Source organism: Tupaia chinensis, unplaced genomic scaffold (genome assembly GCF_000334495.1).
Source record: "Tupaia chinensis unplaced genomic scaffold, TupChi_1.0 Scaffold145652_1, whole genome shotgun sequence".
In the NCBI taxonomy this organism is placed as follows: Eukaryota; Metazoa; Chordata; class Mammalia; order Scandentia; family Tupaiidae; genus Tupaia; species Tupaia belangeri.
Window position 1 is genome coordinate 1,369,346 of NW_006205509.1, and position 22,893 is coordinate 1,392,238.

Here is a 22,893-nt window from a genome sequence, read left to right on the forward strand (position 1 = left end):
TTTATAGTTTGATAGCTCTAATCATTTATAAAGTATTTTTACAGATATAATAGAGTTGGAAGCTATAATATGTTCACCATTTCCCATCTATAGATCCTATATCCATAATAGATGACCTACACACAAGAAAGTGGACCATGGAGTCCCACATAACTTACTCCAAATCCCAGCTCTGTCTCTGATCTACTGAGTGACCCTGGACAAGGTACTTCTTTTACACCTGTTTCTTCATGGAAAATCTAGAGGTTCTAATAGAAGTGATTTCAGAGTGGGATTACAGAGATTAATAAAAACAATTTCTGGTTCTTAGTAAGTACGTAGCAGACTTAAGTATCATTAATGGACTGTCACAAATTATTTTATGAGCTTTGCAGGCCAGCAACAGTGTCTTTCCCCTGGTTTGCTTCTTCATTGCTCTAACACAGTAATACTCTCGTACATTGTAATACAGAAAGACAGTCACTAGTTCAAGTTGAATAGAATAAAACTAAGCTGATATAGATAGGAGTTAAGACATTGAAATTAGCTTCTGCTATTAAATTTAGAAACACCTAAGTGTTTACTTTCATTTTTCAAAGTGCCTGCATTTGTATTATCTACTTAATCATCACGACAAATCCATGGTATAGCTATGATTATTATTATTATTATTATTATTATTATTTTGGAAGAGGTTTTTTGCTATAGGGCGTGTGTGCTTACCAGAAAGACAGAGATGAAGAGATAGACGGAAAGTGAGAAATCATCCCCCAGGGGCAATGGCCACGCCGTAATCCCTTTTCCTCTATTCTCCTCTCAGGATCTTGGATACGCATGTACACGTGCCTGGCATGAGTTTAAGCCACCGGGTATGGGACTTGAACCGCGGTCGACTACATGGGAGTCCAGTGACATAGCCATTATGCCAACTGCTGGTCCCTATTATTATTTTTTTTTTTAATTTGACAAGAGAGAGACAGGGAGAGAGGGAAAGCGAGAAAGCAAGCCGCTGAGTCTGGGATTTGAACTGCTGTCAGCCATGTGGGAGTCCAGTGCCTTAATCACCACACCACCTACCAGCCCCTACTTAAGAGTTTAAGAGAGATTTTTGCTACAGAGACAGAGAGACAGAAAGCGAGAAATCACCCCCCAGGGATGATGGCCATTTGTAATCCTTTCTCTCCCATTCTTCTCTTGGGATTTTGGGTACACACACAGGCTGGGTGTGTTTTATGTCGCTGGGTCTAGGACTTGAACAGCAGTTGACTACATGGAAGTCCAGCAACATAACCATTACGCCATCTGCTGGTCCCCCTACTTGAGAATTTTAAATAGCATGTTTTGGGTCAGTCTCCAGTTTCCCAATGTCTTTTTTTTTCTTTGTTATATTTACATTTTTAAAAATAATAAATAGTACATTGACCTGGTACAATACTCAGAACTTACTAATAGTACAGTAAAGGTTTCTCTAATCGGTCTCTCTCTGGCCATCCAGCCTCCTCCCATAGGGCTGCTAATGTACATCTATTCAGAAATATTTTCTGCATTTGTTGAAAAGTATATATGTTATTTATCCTTCTTTTATATATATACATATATACACACACGTATACACACACACATATATATATAAATTATTTCATTTAACTATTTTATTTATTTCTTTTAATTTGACGAGAGAGAGATAGAGAGAGAAAGTAAGCCACCAGGTCCAGGACTCAAACCGAAGTTAGCAATGTGGGAGTCCAACACCCTAACCACTATGACACCTGCTGGCCAACCTTTTTACATATTTTAAACTTTTATGACAGTCATTTTTTAAAAAGAATTGTTTGTTTATTTAATTTCATTTGGTATTATTATTACTTTTAATTTGACCAGACAGAGACAGAGAGAGAGAAAAGGAAAGCAAGGAAGCAAGCCGTCAGGTCCAGGACTTGAACCACAGTTGGCCATGTGGGAATCCAGTGCCCTTAACCACCATGCCACCTGCTGGCCCTGATGACAGTCGTTTTTTTAAAAGAGAATTATTTATTTAATTTTATTTATTATTATTTTTAAATTTGACCAGAGCAAGACAGAAAGAGAAAGAAAGGGAAAGTAAGAAAGCAAGCTGCCAGGTCTGTGACTTGAACCAGGGTTGACCATGTGAGAGTTCAGCACCTTAATCACCTTAACCACCACACCACCTGCCAGTCCCAATAGTCGATTTTTTATATAACATAAATAGATAATAGTTATTGGAAACTTTTGTATTAGTACATAAAGAACTTACTCATTTTGTAGCTACACAGTATTCCAACTAGATTAAACAGAATTTATTTAATCTCTGATGAATATTTGTGTTGTTTTTAATATTTTGTTATTATAAACAGACTTCAAAAAATAAACTCAAGGGAACCAGCAGTGAGCGTAATGGCTATGTCGCTGGACTCCACGTAGTCAACCATGGTTCGCATCCCGAACCCGGTGGCTTAAAACTCACGCCGGGCGCGTGTGCGTGCGTGCCCAAGATCCTGAGAGGAGAATGGAGGAGAAGGGATTGCAGCGTGACCATCCCTCCTGGGGGGTGATTTCTTACTTTCTGTCTCTATGTCTCTCTCTGTCTGGCGAGCGCACGCGCCTTATAGCGAAAACCTCTCCAAAAAAAAAAAATAAATAAAAAATAAAAACAAATAAACTCAAATGTACATATATATTCTTACATGTACATTATACATAAAGTATATGTAGTTTTTTTTTGAAAGTTTTTGCTATAGGGCTCATGCACTGTTGTGAGGATGGGGGAAGAGAGAGTGAGAAATCACATCCCCCCTCCCAGGGGATGGTCATGCTGCAGTCCCTTTTCCTTCATTCTCCTTGCCCATTTTGGGCATGTGCACTGATTCAGGGGCCCCTACATTTGGAAGTGCTTGCCCACAATGTTTACTGATTCCAAAGAACACGCTGGGAGGCCCATCAGAGAAAGACATGTGTTTACTTACTAGGGAGGCTCCACTGAGGGCCTGGAGAATGGTCCGTGTTGTCATCAAGTACAGGCTCAGGTTTTACACGCCAAGAGCAAAGCATACATAAATCAAGTAAAGACATTCATTGTTTAAGGGTTTCAATACCAGATCAGCTTATTAATCAATAGCATTAGCACAGTATGTCTGGATTAGTGCCTCTAATCTTGTGATGTTAAGTGTGGAAGAGGTGTGAGGCATATCTCCAGGCCAGTCCCAGCCATGGGCCTGTTTCATGAGACAAGGGAATGATCACAAGGGGCTCATGAGGTCCAACTGGGCCAGCAGCCAGATCTCAGAGGAATAGGACAAAGGAGGAGGGAGGAGAGCTCAGTGTATGGCGTTTACCCTAAGGCAGACGTGCCTGGTGTAATTTTCTTTTTTGGAGAGTTTTTTTTTTGTTATAGGGCACATGCGCTTGCCAGAAAGACAGAGACAGAGAGATAGAAAGAAATCACTCCTCAGGGAGGATGGCCATACTGCAATCCCTTCTCCTCCATTCTCCTCTTGGGATCTTGGGCAAACAAGCACGCACACGTGCTTGGCGTGAGTTTAAGCCACCGGGTCTGGGACTCGAACCATGGTCGATTACATGGGAGTCTAGTGACATAGCCATTATGCCAACTGTTGGTCCTGCCTGGTATAATTTTCAAGCCATTGGGTCTAGGATTTGAATTACATACTTGTAATCGTACGTAGGGTCTAGCTACTTTAAATACCATGCCACCTGCTGGACTACTCTTGTAATTTTGATAGGTTTTTGTCAAAGTGTCCTCTGAGGAGCTAGGAGTGGTGGAGTGTAGATCCAGCTGCTTCGAAAGCTCAGGTAGGAAAATGGCAAGGCCAGCGTAAGCAATATGAACCAGACCTTATCTCTAAAATCTTCCTCTGGGGCCAGCAGATGGCGTGGAGTTTAAGGCAGTGCATTGAGCGGCGGCTTGAAAAATCACACTGAGTATGTTTGATTGTGTGTCCCAAATGCCAAGGAGAATGGTGGAGAAGGGATTGAGGCACTGCAATTCCTTCTAGGGGGTGACTTCTCGCCTTCTTTATCTCTCTCTCTCTGGCGAGTGCATGCTCTATAGCAAAACTAAAAAAATAAAGAGAAAGAGAATAAAATTTTCTGGGACCCAGCAGTTAGCAAAATGGCTATTTCACTGGACTCCCATGTAGTCAACTGCGGTTCAAGTCCCAGACCCAGTGGCTTAAATTCATGCCAGGCGCGTGAGCATGCTAGCCCAAGATCCCCAAAAGAGAATGGGGGTGAGGGATTGCAGCATGGCCATCCCCCTTGGGGAGTGATTTCTCACTTCTGTCTCTCTGTCTCTGTCTTTCTGGTAAGCACATACCCTACAGCAAAAATCTCTCCCCCCCAAAAAATGAAAGAAAATAAAATGTTCCTCTGAAGAGGTGGTAGCAATTTACATATGGATCAGCATTATAAAAGACTATTTCCAAAGAGACTTGTAATGGGATAGTATAATATCACACTTTTTTTGTTCAATATGGTAGATGAAATATGGTCTTTATATTACATTTCTTTATTATGAGTGAAGATAAGTATTTTTTTCATAGACTTAAGAGCCATTTGTATTTAATTTTCTGTAAAGACCCTATTAAAATGCTTCATCCATTTTTCAATTGGATTGTCAAGATTTTTATTAAATTGATTTGTGAGACCTATGCAAATATTTGGAAAATTAGTCCCTTGTCTATGACTAAATTGCCAAATTTCACTACTTTTTTCTCCTTTTTGCTATGTTTCTGTTTTAAGATAATGAACCCAATGTTTTATTCCCACATAGCTACTGAAGTGACCCATCCCTATTTACACTATAATCTACCTCTTCTCCTAGTGATTTGAATTTAGTTTATCATAAAATTTTGGGGACCAGTAGGTGCCTTAACCACCATGCCACCAGCTAGCCTATACTTGCCCTCTTCTATGATATCTTGAACAGATTTTTTGCATACATGTATCAGTTTTGTAAATAGCCATCTTACTATATATATTTAAGCATTGAATTTTTTTTAGTTCTTGAGTTTTTCAAGTTTATAATCATTTTACTTGTAAATAATAAATGTTTTATAGCTAGATTTTACAAGTTTAAAAAAAAATTGGCCAGAGGACACATATGCTTGCCAGAGAGAGATGCCAGGGAGATGCCATTTATTCAAAATAAATGAATGAATGAATAAAATTAAGTAAATAATTCTTTTAAAAAAAAGAATTATTTGTTTATTTTATTTATCTTTTTAAAAATTTATCATTTAAAAAATATATTTATTTACTTAATTCCATTTATTATTATTTTTTAATTTGACCAGAGAGAGAGAGAGAGAGAAAGGAAAAGTGAGAAAGAAACTGCCAGGTCCAGAATTCAAACCACGGTTGGCCATGTGGGAATCCAGTGCCCCCAACCACCACACCACCTGCTGGCCCAAAATTTATCATTATTTTAAAATCTGTTTTAAAATAATGCACTTAAAATAATGCATATGCAATTACCAGACAGAAAGAGAGAGAAAGTGAGAAAGCAAGCTGCCAGCTGTGGGACTTCAACCATGATCAGCCAGGGGAGTCCAGCTTCCCAACTACCATGCCATCTGCTGACCACCATCACCACTATTTTTTTTTTAGAGATTTTTGCTATAGGGCTTGTGTGCTTGCAGAGAGACAGAAAGCAAGAAATCATCACTCCAGGGAGATTGGTCACACCATAATCCCTTCTCCATTTTCTTCTCAGGATTTTGTGCACAAATGCACACATGCCTGGCATGAGTTTTAAAACACCTGGTCCAGGACTCGAATCAGGGTTGACTGCATGAGTGTCTAGCTACGTAGGCATTATGCCATCTGTTGGTCCTACCACTATTTTTTAATGTCAATTTATAATGATAATAATTAACAATTAAAGAATAATTCACATTTTGGTAATAAAATTTACACAGCAATGGAGAAAATAATAAAAATATAAAATTGGCTAAGAGTAAGAATGTTTTGCAACTTTACTAAGAAAAGAATACAGGAACCAGCAGATGGTGTAATGGAGATCACTTGACTCCCACAGTTAACCACGGTTCAAGTCCTGGACCTGGTGGCTTCAAACTCACTCCAGGAGAGTGTGAGTGTGTGCCCAAAATCCTGAGAGAGGAATGAAGAAGAAGGGTTTGTGGCATGGTTATCCCATCAGGGAGTAATTTCTCTCTTTCTGTCTCTCTGGTGAGCACACATGCCTCATAGCAAAAGTCTCTCTCTAAGAAGAAAAAAGAGAGAAAAATATAAATGTAAATGATGCTTTACTTTTAAACACTCTTGAAGATAACATTTTCCTAGAAGAAAGTAACATGAGGCCATGGAAAAGCACTCCTAGCTGTTACTCAAGGCAAGACAAATAAGCAAAGACGGCCTTGTAGCCATACCACCACCATTCTTAACCTACTTCTGAAGGTACTACCAATTTAGAGACAGTAACGGTAATTACATATTTAAAAATTGGAGGCCACCCTGTGACCTGATGGTTAAGACATCTGTATCTGCCATGTGCAACTTCATGGTTCAAGTCCTGAACCTGGCTGCTTGAAAAACACACTGGGTTCATGTTCATGCATACTCACAGTCCCACTAGTTTGGAGAGATGGAGGAGATGGGATTATAGCATGACTATGGACCCTGGGGATGCTTTATCATTTAATTTGACCAGAGAGAGACACAGAAAGAGAGAGAAAGAGAAAGGAGGGAAAGTGAGAAAGTAAGCCACCAGGTCCGGGACTCACACCGTGGCTGGCCATGTGGGAGTGTCCAGCACCTTAACCACCACATCACCTGCTGGCCCTACAAATAATTCTTAAAAAAAAAAGAAAAAGTGGTGATTGATACCAGCTGGTGATACAGTGGTAACACAATGCTCTAGGATACTGGACCCATATGGGAAGGTCCTGAGATCCCCCTAATCTGGCTGGCTGAGGCTAAGGGTGGACTGTAGCATGAGGATTCTGTTGGAGGTAGCTGTCTCTCTTCCTTTCTTTTTCTCTCAATAAATAAGTAAACTTAAGACAGTTGTGGTGGTAGTGAATATCTTTCTAGTAGTTGCCATTAAGAAAAATGCTGGAGACCAGCAGGTTGCATAGTGGTTAAGGTGCTGGACACTCCCACATGGCTGACCATGGTTCAAGTCCTGGACCTGGTAACGTGCTTTCTCTCTCTCTCTCTCTCTCTGTGTTCCTCTCTGGTCAAATTAAAATCAAATAAATAAACAAAGATAAAATAAAATAATTCTTAAAAAAAAAAAACTGTGTCAAATTTGTCAAGTAATCTTTTTTTTAGGTTTTGTCATAGAGTACGTGCACTTGCCAGAAAGAGACAGAGATAGTGAAAAGGAAGGTGAAAAATCACCCACAAGGGCAGATGGCCAGGTCACAATCCCTTCGCATCCATACTCTTCTTGGGATTTGGAGCACGTATGCACACACACCTAATGTGATATTCAACCACCAGGTCCAGCCCTTGAACTACAGTCATCCATGTGAGAGTCCAGCACTTTAACCACCAGACCACCTGCTGGGCCCAGTAATGTTTTGTTAAAGGTAATTTCAGTATTTGGGGGCCAGAAAGTGGCGTGGTGCTTAAGGTGCTGGATTCCTACATGGCCGACCATGATTTGAGTCCTGGACCTGGTGGCTTTCTTTCTTACTTTCTCTTTCTCTCTCTCTGGTGAGCTCATGTGCCTTATAATAAAATTTTAAAAATTATAATAACATTAAATAAAGTTAAATAAATAACTCTTAAAAAAAGGTAGTTTCAGTACTTAATTTCCACAAGTTAAAGGAAATGTGATTTTTTTTCTTCTTAGGTCTATTAATCTGATTAATTATATTAAGGCATTAATCCAGGCCTGGCATAAATAATATTTGTCCTTAGTGTATCCTTCTTTGAATGTGTTGTGGAATCAGTTATAATTATTTTAATAATCATTTTATTTTTTATTTATTCATTCATTTATTTCATTTTTAAAATTTTGACGAGAGAGGGACAGAGCGAGAGAGAAAGAGAGAGAGGGAAAGTGAGAGAACAAGCCTCCAGGTCCAGGACTTGAACCATGGTCGGCCATGTGGGAGTCCAGCGTCCTTAACCACCACGCCACCTGCTGGTCCCTCAGTTATAATTTTTTTTTCCACATAGGAGATGTGTTCTGGCGGGCCAGCAGGTGGCATGGTGGTTAAGGTGCTGGACACTCCCACATGGCTGACCACAGTTTGAGTCCTGGACCTGGTGGCTTTCTTTCTCACTTTCCTTCTCTCTGTGTGTCTGTCTTTCTCTGGTCAAATGAAAATGATTAAATGAATAATTAAAATTAAGTAAATAATTAAAAAATAAAGAATGTGTGCTATTGCCAAGGAAAGAAAAAGAGAAAAAAGATAGGGGAAGATAAGAAATGACTGCCCAGGGGAGATGGCCACACTGCAATCCCTTCTCCATTCTCCTCTCGGGATTTTTGGCATGAATGCACCCACACCAGTGTTTTCAAGCCACCAGGTCTGGGACTTGAACTGTGCAGTTGGCCATGTGAGATTCAGTTGCCTTAACCATTATGCCACCGGCTGGTCAGTGATTTTTTTTTTCCCATTGATAGTCAATTAGTAAATTTGGCAGGTGGTTTCTTTCTTTTCTTTTCTTTTCTTTTCTTTTTATAGACATGATTAATTAATTAATTAATTTTTTCAGAAGAGGTTTTTGCTATAGGGCATGTGCGCTCACTGGAAAGACAGAGAGAGACGAGACAGAAAGCGAGAAATCACACCACGGGGGGGAATGGCCACGCCACAATCCCTTCTCCTCCATTCTCCTCTTGGGATCTTGGGCATGCACGCACATGCACTCGGTGTGAGTTTAAGCCAACGGGTCCAGGACTCGAACTGCAGTCAACTACATGGGAGTTCAGTGACAAAGCCATTACACTAACTGCTGGTTCCAAGACATGGTTTATTTTTTTGAGAGATTTTTTGCTATAGGGCATGTGAGCTCTCCAGAGATACAAAGAGACAGAAAATGAAAAATCACCCGCTACGGGATCAGCAGTTAGCATAATGGCTATGTCGCTGGACTTCCATGTAGTCGACTGCAGTTCACATCCCAGACCCGGTGGCTTAAAACTCACGCTGGGTGCGTGTGCATGTGTGCTTAAGATCCTGAGAGGAGAATGGAGGAGAAGGGATTGTGGCGTGGCAATCCCCCGTGAGGGGTGATTTCTCACTTTCTGTCTCTCTGTCTCTCTCAGTCTGGCGAGCGCACACGCCCTATAGCTAAAACCTCTTTAAAAAATCACACCCTAGAGGGAATGGCCATGCCACAATCCCTTCTTCTCCATTCTCTTCTCAGGATTTTGGAATGCATGCACACACGCCCGGCATGATTCTCAAGCCACTGGTTCTAGGACTCGATCTGTGATTGACCATGTGAGAGTCCAGAGTCTCAATCACTACGCTACCTGCTGGCCCCAGTTTGTTTGTTTTTAACACCCATCATGCCATGGATTCATAGGGAATAGGTTCCAGGAGCTCATGGGGAATAGGTTCCAGGAGCTCAGGCTCCTTTTCACTTGTTCTCACAAAATGTGCTTCTCTGGGTGGAGCAGGCTGGCGCTTCAGTTGAACCCAGGAGCTCTCTTTGGCTTCCTTTTTTTTCTGATCATTTTCATTCACATATTTTAGGAAGCTATCTCTGCTCTTAGAATGCTTAATATATTAAATATACACATTAATTTTCTTGGCAAGAATCTTGCCCTTAACTTGTTTGTTTACAGCAATGCCAACAGCATGCTGGGTAACATCATGGATTCCCAGTTTTGCCATGGTAACATTTGTGGGGCATTCCTTTCTGAACAGTACCCATTCCCACATGTTGCCAAAGGAACCACTCCATGTTTTCTAAAAGGCCTAGAGAACATATAACGGGTGCCTCTCCTCTTTATGTTCATCATTGTGGTGAATTACTGGAAGATGGCTGTTCAGCCAAAAGGAAGCACTTCCTTTTTTTTTTAGAATTATTTTATTTAGCATTGTTTACTTATTTACTTAGTTTAATTTGACCACAGTGAGACAGAGCAAGAGAGAGAGAAGGAAAGTGAGAAAGCAAGCCACCAGGTCTGAGACCCAAACCCCAGTCAGCCACGTGCCAGTCCAGCACCCTCAACCACCACACCACCTGCCAGCTCCCCCCTTTTTTTAAAAAAAAAAAAAAATCATTTTATTTAATTCATTTCGTTTGTTATTATTATTTTTTTTAATTTGACCAGAGAGAGACAGAGAGAAAGAGAAAGTGAGAAAGCCAGCCACAAGACCCAGGACTCAAACCATGGTCGGCCATGTGGGAGTCCAGTGTCCATAACCACCACGCCACCAGCCAGGCCCCATGTTTTTTTGGAGAGGTTTTTGCTATGGGCACGTGCACTCGCCAGACAGACAGAGACAGAGAGACAGCGAGAAATCACCTTCCCAGGGGCGATGACCACGTGGCAATCCCTTCTCCTCCATTCTCCTCTCGAGATCTTGGGCCCACATGCACACGCGCCCGGCATGAGTTTTAAGCCACTGGGTCTGGGACCTGAACCGCGGTCAACTACATGGGAGTCCAGCAACATAGCCATTACGCTAACTCCTTAACCACCACGCCACCAGCCAGGCCCCATGTTTTTTTGGAGAGGTTTTTGCTATGGGCACGTGCACTCGCCAGACAGACAGAGACAGAGAGACAGCGAGAAATCACCTTCCCAGGGGCGATGACCACGTGGCAATCCCTTCTCCTTTGTTTTCCTCTCAGGATCTTGGGTCGCACACACACGTACCTGGTGTGAGTTTTTTTTTTTTTTTTTTTAAGTCATAAGGTCTGGGATTCAAACCACAGTCAACCATGTGGGAGTCCAACAACATAACCATTACGCCATCTGCTGGTTCCAGCACTTCTTTTTATTAAAGTTTGCTTGTTTTGTTTCTTTTTTCTTTTTTAAAGATTGTTTCTTTTTTCTTTTTTTCTTTTTTTTTTTTTTAGAGAGAGAGATTTTTGCTCTGGGGCACATATGCTCACTGGAGAGATAGACAGCTTGCGTGCCTGGCGTGAGTTTTAAGCTGCTGGCTCCGGGACTCGAATAGTGGTCAACTACGTGGGAGTACAGCGATGTAACCATTATGCCATCTACTGGTCCCATGTTTGCTTCTTCCATGAGCAAGAGGGACAGAGAGACAACACCCTGAATAGGTCCTTATGTCACAATCCACTCCCAGCCTTTAGTCAGCCCCAGATCATGGATACATGCACATCCAATGTACTTAGAGAGGTTTCCAGACTTGAAACAGGAACCTACCCATGTGGGATTGCTTAGCATGGTCATGTTTTACTGCTGAACAAAAATGTCCCAGTGGTTCACTTCCTTTTTTGTTTAATTTTTATTTATTATTATTATTATTATTTATCTTGCTGTAGGGCATGTGTATTCACCAGACAGAGAGAGAGAGAGAAGAAAAAAAAGTGAGAAAGCAAGCCTTCAGGCCAGGACTCAAACTGTATTTGGCCAAGTGGGCATCCAGGGCCTTCATCACCACACCACCTGCTCCCCACCCCTACTCCCAGTGGCTTACTTCATATGGTGTTGTCTTTGTCAAGTTTTGACATAATGTTAAACTTGCATCACTTTAAAAATGTTGAAGTTTGGGCAGGCCCCATAGCCTAGTGGTTAAGGGAGCCAGATTCTCCATGGCTGATTACAGCAGTTCAAACCCCTGCCTTGGGCCAACAGGTGGCATGGTGGTTAAGGTGCTGGATCTCACATGGCTGATTCTGTGGTTCCGGTCCTGGACCCAGAGGCTTGAAAAACTTGCCAGGTGCATGTGCATGTGTGCACAAAATCTCAAGAGGAGAATGTAGGAGAAGAGATGGTGATATAGCCAACCCTCCTGGGGGTGACTTCGCACTTTCCCTCTCTCTCTGTCTCTCTCCTGTGAGCACACATGTCCTATGGGGGGGAATTGAAGTTTATCTCTCTCTCTCTCTTTTTTTTTTTTAAAGAGAAGATATTTTTCCTATAGGGAGCGTGCACTTGCTGGAGAGATAGAGAGAGACAGAAATAGAAAGCAAGAAATCACCCCCTAGGGGAGATGGTCATGCAGTAATCCCTTCTCCATTCTCTTGGGATTTGGGGCATGCACACACACACTCATGCACACTCACCCAGTGTGAGTTTTAAGTCACTGGGTCTGGGACTCAAACTGTGGTTGACTATGTGGGAGTCCAGCAACATAACCATTATGCCATCTGCTGAAAAGTTTAATAATAGTAAAACTGAGCCAGCAGGTGATGTGGAGGTTAAGGCAGGTGAATCCCACATGGCCAGCTGCTAGGTTTGAGTCCTGGACCCTGTGGCCGGAGTATAACATACGGGGCATGTGTGTGCATGCCCAAAATCCCAAGAAGAGAATTGAGGAGGGATTGTGGCATGGCCATCCCCCCGGGGGTGAGTTCTTACTTCCCCTCTCTATGTCTCTCTGTCCACAGAATACATGCATCCTATAACAAAAACAAAAACAAACAAACAAAAATTAATAGTAAAAATTAACTGTTTTTTTTTATAGTTTGGCAGATTTCACCTATGATATTATGAAGATGTGGCACTTTTGGGGGAAAGTTCCTTGATAGCTTTCTCAAGTTCTATATGACAATTGGTTTGTTTAGATTTATTAAAGATTTTGAAGACCTAAATGATTTGGTCTCACCTGTTCCAGTAAAATGATTTAAAAATAGAAATATATGGGCCAGCAGGTGATATGGTGGTAAGGGCACTGGACTCCCACATAGCCAACTATGGTTCAAGTCCTGGACCTAGTGGCTTGTTTTCTCACTTTTCCTGTCTCTCTCTGGTGAGCACACATGCCCTATAGCAAATTAATAGTAATAATAATAAATAAATCTTTAAAAAATGGAAATATTTTCTCAATATTTCATAATAATATTTAACTTTCTACAACCATAACTTAATCCCATCAAGGGTAAATTCAGAAGCCTCTTCTCTAATATTTATTATTATAGCAATAAAATCACTGATAGATGTAATAAGGGATATAACATTGAAAGATTAAAGATTCTGGGACCAGCAGATGGTGTAATGCTTATGTCGCTGGACTCCCACATAGTCAACCATGGTTCAAGTCCTGGACCCGGCGGCTTAAACCTCATGCTGGGTGCATGTGCATTTCTGCCCAAAATCCCAAGAAGAGAACGGAGGAGAAGGGATTGTGGTGTGGCCATTCTCCCTTGGGGGTAATTTCTTGCTTTCTGTCTCTGTCTCTCCATCGAGCACAAGTGCCCTACAGCAATAATCTCTCTCTTAAAAGAAAAAAAAATTTTTTTAAAAAGAAAGATTAGGGATCAACAGATGGCATAATGGTTTTGTCGCTGGATTCCCACATAGTTGGTCACATTTCTAGTTTTGGACTGGCAGCTTAAACTTTGTGTGCATGTTCAAGATCCTGAGAGGAGGGAGCAGCAGTTAGCATAATGGCTATGTTGCTGGACTCCCATGTAGTCCAACATGGTTCAAGTCCCAGACCTGGTGGCTTAAAACTCACGCCGGGCGCGTATGTGTGCGTGCCCAAGATCCCGAGAGGAAAACGGAGGAGAAGAGATTGCGGCGTGGCCATCCCCCTGGGGGGTGATTTCTTGCTTTCTGTCTCTCTGTCTCTCTGTGTCTTTCTGGTGAGTGCACATGCCCTATAGCAAAAACCTCTCCAAAATTAAAAAAAAAAAAAAGAGAGAGAGAGAAGAAAGAAAGAAGAAGGAAGGAAAGAAGGAAAGAAAGAAAGATTCTATTAATACACCAAGGATGGCTGGTTCAAGATGATTCTACTATCATGTGTGATAGAAAATTTTACAGTAATATCTTTGGCCTCAACCACAGAAGTGAGATGGCAAAAGAAACGTCATTGTTTGGGAAGTGTGGCAATAAGACGCACACATTGTGCCACCGCTGTGGTTCTAAGGTCTCCTACCTAGGAAGTTGACCTGGGGCAAATGTGGCTACCCTACCAAACACAAGAGAAAGTATAACTGGAGTGCCAAGGCTAAAAGAGGAAATACCACTGGGACTGGTCAAATGAGGCACCTAAAAATAGTACACTGCAGATTCAGGCATGAATTCTGTGAAGGAACAAACCCAAGAGGGTGACTGTTGCAGCATCCAGTTCATCTTAAGGATTTCAATGATTAGTCAGGCAATAAATGTTCCTGTTAAAAAATAAACAAAAAAAGAAAATATTAGAGTAAGATAAAGCACTTTTTTTTTTTTTGGAGATATTTTCACTGTAGGGCGCGTGCGCTCACGAGACAGACTGAGAGAGACATAGAGACAGAAAGCGAGAAATCACTCCCCAGGAGGGATGGTCACGCCGCAATCCCTTCTCCTCCATTTTCCTCTCGGGATCTTGGGCACGCACGCACACGCACCCGGCGTGAGTTTTAAGCCACTGGGTCTGGGATGCGAACCGCGGTCGACTACGTGGGAGTCCAGCGACATAGCCATTACGCTAACTGCTGGTTCCCAAGATAAAGCACTTTTAAATTAAGTTCTGTAGAACCTCTATAAGTGATGATTTCATATTTAAATACTTAAATATGATTTTAGAGTTTTAGCACCCTAAAATCAGTGAAATATACCTAAGAAAGAATGATGGGAAGATGTAAAATTAGACCAGATCATAATAATAAGACATTTCCTTTGCATACATAGTGAAGACAGTCCTTAAAGGTACTAAAGGTTGTGGTGACTAGATAGATCAGCATTTTTTGAATATCTACCACAGGGACTGTGTTAGGCTCAGTGGGTGGCGGGTGTAAAGATACAAAGATGGATAAGCCATAGTCCTGCCTTCAAGGCACCCAAAGCCTTCTCAGAGATAATAGTCACACAAAGAGATGATTGTATGTATTCATACATAGTATGATGCAGGCAGAACAGTGATGGTGCATGTACAAAGTGTATAGAAAAAGACTGAGGAGATCTTCTAGACCCCCGAAACACTGAGACAGGGTCATTGAAATCCTCAACACTTATTGAACCTTTTGCCTTAAGGAAGAAACTCCTTTAAATCTGAACTCAAAATCTTTTAGTGGATACCATGTTGCAAAACACAGTAGAGAAGAGCTTGTCACAGAATGATCAGAAACCACGGCAGAGGCATAAGAAATATGAGAAACCAAGAAAATATTCTTCCCCTAAGGGAAAAGAATAATCTTTCATCATCCACAGATTATACAGTGGAATTCATGGAAATATCCGATAGAGAATTCAGAATATTCACAGTGACAAAACTAAATGAAATCCAAGAGCTGAGAGACAATGAACTCCAGATGATGTAGGAAAAAAGAGACAGTGAGGGACCAGCAGTTAGCGTAATGGCTATGTCGCTGGACTCCCACATAGTTGACCGTGGCTCGAGTCCCGGACCCGGTGGCTTAAACTCACGCCGGGCGTGTGTGCGTGCGTGCCCAAGATCCTGAGAAAACGGAGGAGAAGGGATTGCGGTGTGGCCATCCCCCCTGTGGGGTGATTTCTCACTTTCTATCTCTCTCTCTCTGTCTGTCTGGTGAGCACACACGCCCTATAGCAAAAACCTCTTCAAAAAAAAAAAGAAAAAAAAAGAAAGAGACAGTGAATTCCAGGAGGTGAGGAAGTTCTTGCATGGTCTAAAGAGAAAATACACACCATAAAAAAGAATCAAATGGAGCTGTTAGAGACGAAGCCTGCAATACAGGAAATCAAAACCTCCCTCAAAAGTATTAAAAGCAGATTAGTCCATGCAGAAGATTGAATTTTGGATGTTGGAGACAAAACCTCTGACCTAGAAAAAATAACCAAAAAAACTGAGAAAATAACAAAAAAAAAGTGAGACTACTGTACGAGAAATACTAGATACCATTAAGCGCACAAACTTTCAGATAATCAGTATCCCAGAATGTGAAGAAACTAAGGGTATTGATAATATATTCCATGAAATTCTGGAAGAAAATTTTCCTAATATAGAGAGGCATTCAAATATCCAGATCTAAGAAATTCAAAGGACCACCCCCCCAAAGAATCAACCCAAGACGATCTTCTCCAAGGCACATTATAGCCAGATTGGCCAAATCCACAAAGACAAGATATTAAAATTGGCAAAAAGAGAAACATCAGGTTACTTATAAAGGTTATCCCATCAGGCTAACATCAGACCTCTCATCAGAAACACTGTGAGCAAGGAAAGAATGGGAAAATATATTCAAAGTGTTAAGTGAAAAATAGTTTCAACCAAGAATACTATACCCAGCAAGATTATCCTTCATATGAGAAGAAAAGTTTAAAACGTTCTCAAATAAACAAAACCTGAAAGAATTTACCAACCCCAGACCAGCTCTTCAAGAAATTCTGAAGGGAATGCTTTACCAGGATAACTAAAGACACACACACAGAAATAAGAGAACAAAGAGCAACCAATGAAATGACCAACTTAATGTGAAGGACAAGAAATATCATTAATAACACTGAACAGGATTTAAATAGAAAGATCGGACCCCAGTAACACTGCAGAAGAGAGATTAATTGCATAAGACTGAATTGGTGAAATAGAATTTCATGACTTTTGAGTAAAACTACTGATTTTTTCTTTACTATGCTTTGTTTTCCCAATCTAAGGATTTTGATTTCTTTTGAGCTATTGACAGGTTCAGCAATTTGTTAAAACGTTTTTCTTTTTGTTTGTTTCTTTAAATGGAAACAAAATTTTCTCCCTTTCTGACCCATCTGCAATTGAAAAATATTTGGGAGTATTTTTATTTACGGCAGAATGGTTATTTGATTAAGTTCAATAATACCTGTTGCCTTGAATTAGAAATTGTAAATACTTGTTATGGGACAGGGTTTTGACTGGAATGTCACATCTGAAGATTAAACAGAAAACTATGGAACTAGGGTAGATCTCAAGGAACCCAACAGAAGCTCTTGGAAAGATGGCCAGGCACCATAAACAGTTCTGCCTGGCAGAGAGGATTAGAAAAGCTATATGAGGGACCAGCAGTTAGCGTAATGGCTATGTCGCTGGACTCCCATGTAGTCGACCACGGTTCATGTCCCGGACCCGGTGGCTTAAAACTCACGCCGGGCGCGTGTGTGTGCATGCCCAAGATCCTGAGAGGAGAATGGAGGAGAAGGAATTGTGGCGTGGCCATCCCCCTGGGGGGGGTGATTTCTCGCTTTCTCTCTCTCTGTCTCTGTCTCTGTCTGTCTGGCGAGTGCATGCGCCCTATAGCAAAAACCTCTCCAAAAAAAGAAAAGCTATATGAAAGAATTTATACCATAAAATAATCTGGACTTTTCCAGCCTGGTATTGTAGTCAGTAAAGATTGTAAAAGAGCAGTCACGACCAAAGGATTACCTTGAAGAAGACTTTGAAGGAAGAAAAAGAGACTGATCTTTGCTAGCAGATGGTATATCACAGAATACTAGGTAGGTAGGGCTGAATTGAGAAGGTTTATATGTGAATTGTGTGCTGGGTGTTTGTTTTACAACAGTTTGAAGAGTTGACATGTAAATATTTTCTTATTTTTGGAGAGGTTTTTTGCCATAGGGCACGTGTGCTCACCAGACAGAGAGAGACAGAGAGACAGAAAGCAAGAAATCACCACCCGGGGGGATGGTCACGCCGCAATCCCTTCTCCTCCATTCTCCTCTCGGGATCTTGGGCACACATGCACATGCGCCCGGTGTGAGTTTTAAGCCACCGGATCCAGGACTCAAACCATGGTCGACTATGTGGGAGTCCAGCGACATAGCCATTATGCCAACTGCTGGTCCCGACATGTAAATATTTTCTTAAAAATATTTAAAAACCTACTGTCTCTGTGTTATAGAGTCACAAAATTATAATGAATATTTCAAACATTATCTTCAAAATTCAGTTTTTTTTTTAAATTTGAAAGTTGTTTATTAACTGTCAAGAACTATGGAGTATTAGCAAAAAAATTTTATATGTAAAGTGAATGTTTAAGGGAAAATATAAAAATAAATGATAAAAGAAAAGAAAAAGGAAAAAGACTGAAGAGAGGAAAGAGTTCCATAAAGCTTCTTTGAGTTTGGGCCTCTAAACCTGTCTCAAAGAACCACTTAGTAAGACAAGAGGAGTCAGAGAATATAGCAGAGCACACAAAGGCAGTAGGAAGAAACAATGTGTGTCTGTGTGTATGTGAAAACTATTTTGTTTCTGGAACCAAAGGAAGAATAAAAAATGGCAACAAATGAGACTAGAAAAATAGGCCAGATAAAGAGCATCCTTAATGGCATTCTAAGAACTTGTATTTTATTCTATACATGATAGAAGATAATTAAAGAACTCCTAGCTCAGGAAGTAAAATGCCAATAATGTAAAAGATGGATTTAAAGACAGTAAAGCTTCGTGCAAAAGCAAAAGTTAGGATCAGAGGGCAACCACCTGAAAGTTTTGAAAGAATGTAAGGGTGAGAACAGAATTACTAGTCACATATTTCCTATGCTAGGGTGATATTTCAACAACATAACTCCTGCTAAAGAAGAGCATCCATGTAGGCGAGCTGGTGGAATCTTTAATAAAAAGAAGAATCAGTGTACTCTCAGAAGAGTAAAAACTGATAGAATAAAGAAAATAAAAACGTTATAGGAGAATTAAACTTGTCTAAGCTAGAATTGTTTGAGGAAACATCACATGGAGGAAGAGAAACTAATTAAATTTTAAATTTGGTTATGTACATGAAGAGGTCATAAAACATCTACAAATAAACAGAAACTTTAGGCTTATGCTTTTTTTAATAATTATTTATTTATTCTAATATGACCAGAGAGGGACAGAGTGAGAAAGGGAAAGTGAGAAAGCAAGCTGCCAGATCCGGTACTCGAACCACGGTCTGCCATGTGGGAGTTCAGTGCCCTTAACCACCACACCACCTGCTGGCCCTGGCATATGCTTTTAATATTTTTCCTCTTTATTCATGACAGAACATGTGCACATGCGCATGAGAGAGGACCATCCTCTGCAGGGTCTGGTCATGCTGTGTGGTCACCTTCCTCCGGTACTCCAGCCCATCAGATCTTGGGCACTCACACATGTGCCCAGTGTGTTTCTGATTGACCAGGCCAGGGGTTCAAACTGTAGCCACTATGTGGGATCTGGCTTCTCCCCTCCCCTTCTGTTTCGTTTTGTTTAAAGAATTATTTATTTATTTGTTATTATTATTTAATTTGACCAGAGAGAGACAGAGAGAGAGAAAAAAAAAAAAAAAAAGAAAGCAAGAAAGCAAGCCTGAGACAGCTTCATGGCTCCTGTGATCTAGCCATTTGGGGAGAAAGGAAGATGTCCCACTGATAACTGGGCCTCCAGCATCCAAAACTCGCGTGATTGAACTTCCAAGTTTGGGAAGAAACCGATCATCCACCAGATGACTAGAAATCGCTGCAGGACCACAAGAAATATGGGGAAGCAGGAAAATACCTCTCCCACAAGGGAAAAGGATAGCTCCTCTTTATCCACACACAGTTCAATGGAAATCATGGAAATGTCTGATAAAGAATTCAGAACATTCATAATGGCAAAGCTAACAGAGATGGAAGAGAAGGGAGATAAGGAACTGCTGAAGAGGAAGGAGAAAGGAGTTGAAGAGTTCCAGGAGGTGAGGAAATTCATGCTAGATCTAAAAGAGGAATTTCACACTTTACAAAAGAATCAGATGGAACTGTTAGAGATGAAGGCTATAATACAAGAAGTCAAAATCTCCCTTGAAAGTATTAAAAGCAGACTAGATCATACAGAAAATAGAATCTCTAATGTAGAAGAGAAAATGGTTGGCCTAGAAAAATCCACCGCGAAGACTGAGAAAATGGCCCAAAAATTTGAGAATAATATGCGAGAAGTACTAGATACCATCAAACGTCCAAACATCCGGATAATAGGCATCCCAGAAGGTGAAGAGACTCATAAGGGCATTGATAATCTATTCCATGAAATCTTACAAGAAAATTTTCCAAACCTGGAGAGGCACTCAAAGATTCAGTCCCAAGAAATACAGAGGACCCCAAATAGAATCAACCCAAGAAGATCTTCTCCAAGACACATTATAGCCAGATTGACCAAAACCACAGACAAAGACAAGATACTAAGACTGGCAAGAGAAAAAAGGCAAGTTACCTACAAAGGGTATCCCATCAGACTAACGGCAGACCTCTCATCGGAAACAATGAGAGCGAGGAGAGAATGGGAAAATGTATTCAAAGTATTAAGGGAAAAGCAATTTCAACCGAGAATTCTGTACCCAGCAAGGTTATCGTTCATTTGGGAAGAAAAGACACGAACTTTCCCAGATAAACAAAACCTGAAAGAATTTACCAGCACCAGACCGGATCTCCAAGAAGTTCTTAAGGGAGTGCTATGTCAGTAAAATTAAATGCAGACACACAGAAATAAGAGTTCAGAAACTAAGAAAATGGGCAACTTAATTGTAGGGCCAAAAGCTGGAGTTGAGTATTACATCCCAGATTTCAATCTGGAACATCGAACCTCAACAGATACAGAAGAAAGATTAAGTACATGAGACTGAACTGATGAAACAGTATTCTACGACTTGACTAAAATATTGCTGCTTTTCTTCTAAGCTTTGTTGTCTGGTTTTAAGGACTTTTGTCCTGTCTTCAGCTATCAATAGATTCATGTTCCGACTATTTGAACAGAATACTAACCTGTTTCTAGGCTTTAAGTTTCAAAGAAATATCCTTACCAGTTCAAAACTGCTTTTCTTGAAACCATCGGCTGATCTTGCTATTGAAAGTAGTTAGATTACTTATGATATTGTGTGACCAACGAAATGTTGGGGGAAAAGGGATTGAAGACAACTGTAGACAGCAGAGATAGTGTAATAAGAGAGTGGAATAGGGCAGAGGGCTAGACATGGGGTAAAAAAACATATATATGAAAGTAGAAATGGAATATTATGGATGATAACATGCATTATTAAGCCACTATATAGTATATTCTAGATGGGAAACCACATTTAGAATGTTGTGATGATGCTCAGGGAATGAATGTAAATTAATAAAAAAAAATTTCAGAAGAAAAAAAAAGGCGTTAGAAATACCTATTTGATGACTGCAGTTAAGCTATATAGCCCTAGTTAGGTGCTACTTTATACTATGTTCATTCTATTCACTGAGGTTTATGCCTAAAGTCATACTTGTGTTCACGGATATGTACATATCAGCTGTGCTTGCTATTGAAAATATTTAGATTTATTAAGATATTTAGTGAAACAATAAAATGGGGGAGGCATAGAAAGCAACAATAGATACCAGACACAGTGTGGGAGGAGGGTGGGAGATGGCAGAGGGTGAGATAGGGAATCAAAGACGGGAAAAAAGGCAAAATATACAGAAAACAAGAAATGGAAAATGATTTGTTGACAATAACACATATGTTGATGTGCTTGATTGTGCCAATATACAGTGTATTCTCAATGGAAAAATCTCATTTTGTATGCTATAATGATGTACAGTGAATGAATGTAAATAAATAAATAAAAAACAACAACAACAACAACAACAACAAAAAGAAAGCAAGCCTCTAGGTCCAGGATATGAAATGCAGTCGGCCATGTGAGAGTCCAGTGCCCTTAATCTCCACACCACCTGCTGGCCTCCCTCTTTTTTTTTATTGACAGAGGGTTAAAATACTCACAATAGAGAGAGAAAGAAAGTGAAAGCGCTTTTGCCCCTCATGGAATGTGCTTAGGCCACAATACTTTTTCTTCTATTTTTCCATTCCATCTGGATTTGGGGCATGTATGTATGTACAAGCACCTGAACCATTGAGCCCAGGATTCAAAATACGGTTGGTTGGCCATGTGAGAACCAGCTCTATTAACTTCTCAACTATGGGACTGGCCCAGGGATCAAGCTTTTCTTGAGCGGCATATTACCACTGTATCATGGAGCCAGCCAAGGTACATTGTTGCTTTTAATTTTCAGATGGGGAATCAGGTTCAGAAAGATCATCTTATTTACCCAGGTCATACAGCTAGTGATAAAACTGAATTAAAAAGAAAAAGAGAAAGGAAAGGGAAACCATTTCCAAGGACCAGCAGATGGCAGAGTGGTTAAGGTGCTGGATTCACATATAGTCGACTGTGGTTCAAGTCCCAGACCTGATGGCTTTAGACTCACGGCAGGCATGTGTGTGTGCCCAAAATCCCAAGAAGAGACTGAAGGAGAAGGGATTATGTAGTGACATTCCCCTGGGGGATGATTTCTTGCCTTCTGTCTCTGTCTCTCCGGTGAGTACACATGCCCTATGGCAAAAATCTTTCAAAAGAAAAAAAATTTATAGAAGTCCATATTATAATATACTACATATTATGTTATGCTGCCTTGAAGTAGAAAATTGTAATAATTTTATATCTAAATCCTAATCATGCTTTCTTTTAAAAACAGACTTTGAATTCAGGTAGACCTTGGCGCAAATTTCTAGCTCTAAACCTCTCAGAGACTCAAATGTGCCATTTGTAAAATGAATGTAATAATATTTACTTTAGAGAAGGGTTGAGAGCGTTAAATAATAAAATAGCATATGTAAAGTTATTAGCACAATGACTGGCCCAAAGCTGATGTTTAGTAAATAAGGCATCTCCCATATAAAATAATATTCCTTAGGATGGGGCAGTGTTTTAGCCATATAAGTGGGATTGGCTAAGAGACTGGAGATAAAAGGTAAGGAGGATGAATGATCATGTTCCCAGATAGGTATCTTGTTGTTGTTGTTGTTGTTGTTTTTTTTTTTTTTTGGGAGGTTTTTTCTATTGGGTGTCTGCACTGGTCAG

The 22,893-nt window shown here is 40.5% G+C and overlaps 1 protein-coding gene across 1 annotated transcript in view; it reads left to right on the forward strand.

Moving 5' to 3' along the window:
* FAM186A (family with sequence similarity 186 member A) overlaps positions 1–22,893 on the forward strand; it is an 81,179-nt gene that overhangs the window by 39,171 nt on the left and 19,115 nt on the right. The gene's annotated exons all lie outside the window — the stretch shown is intronic.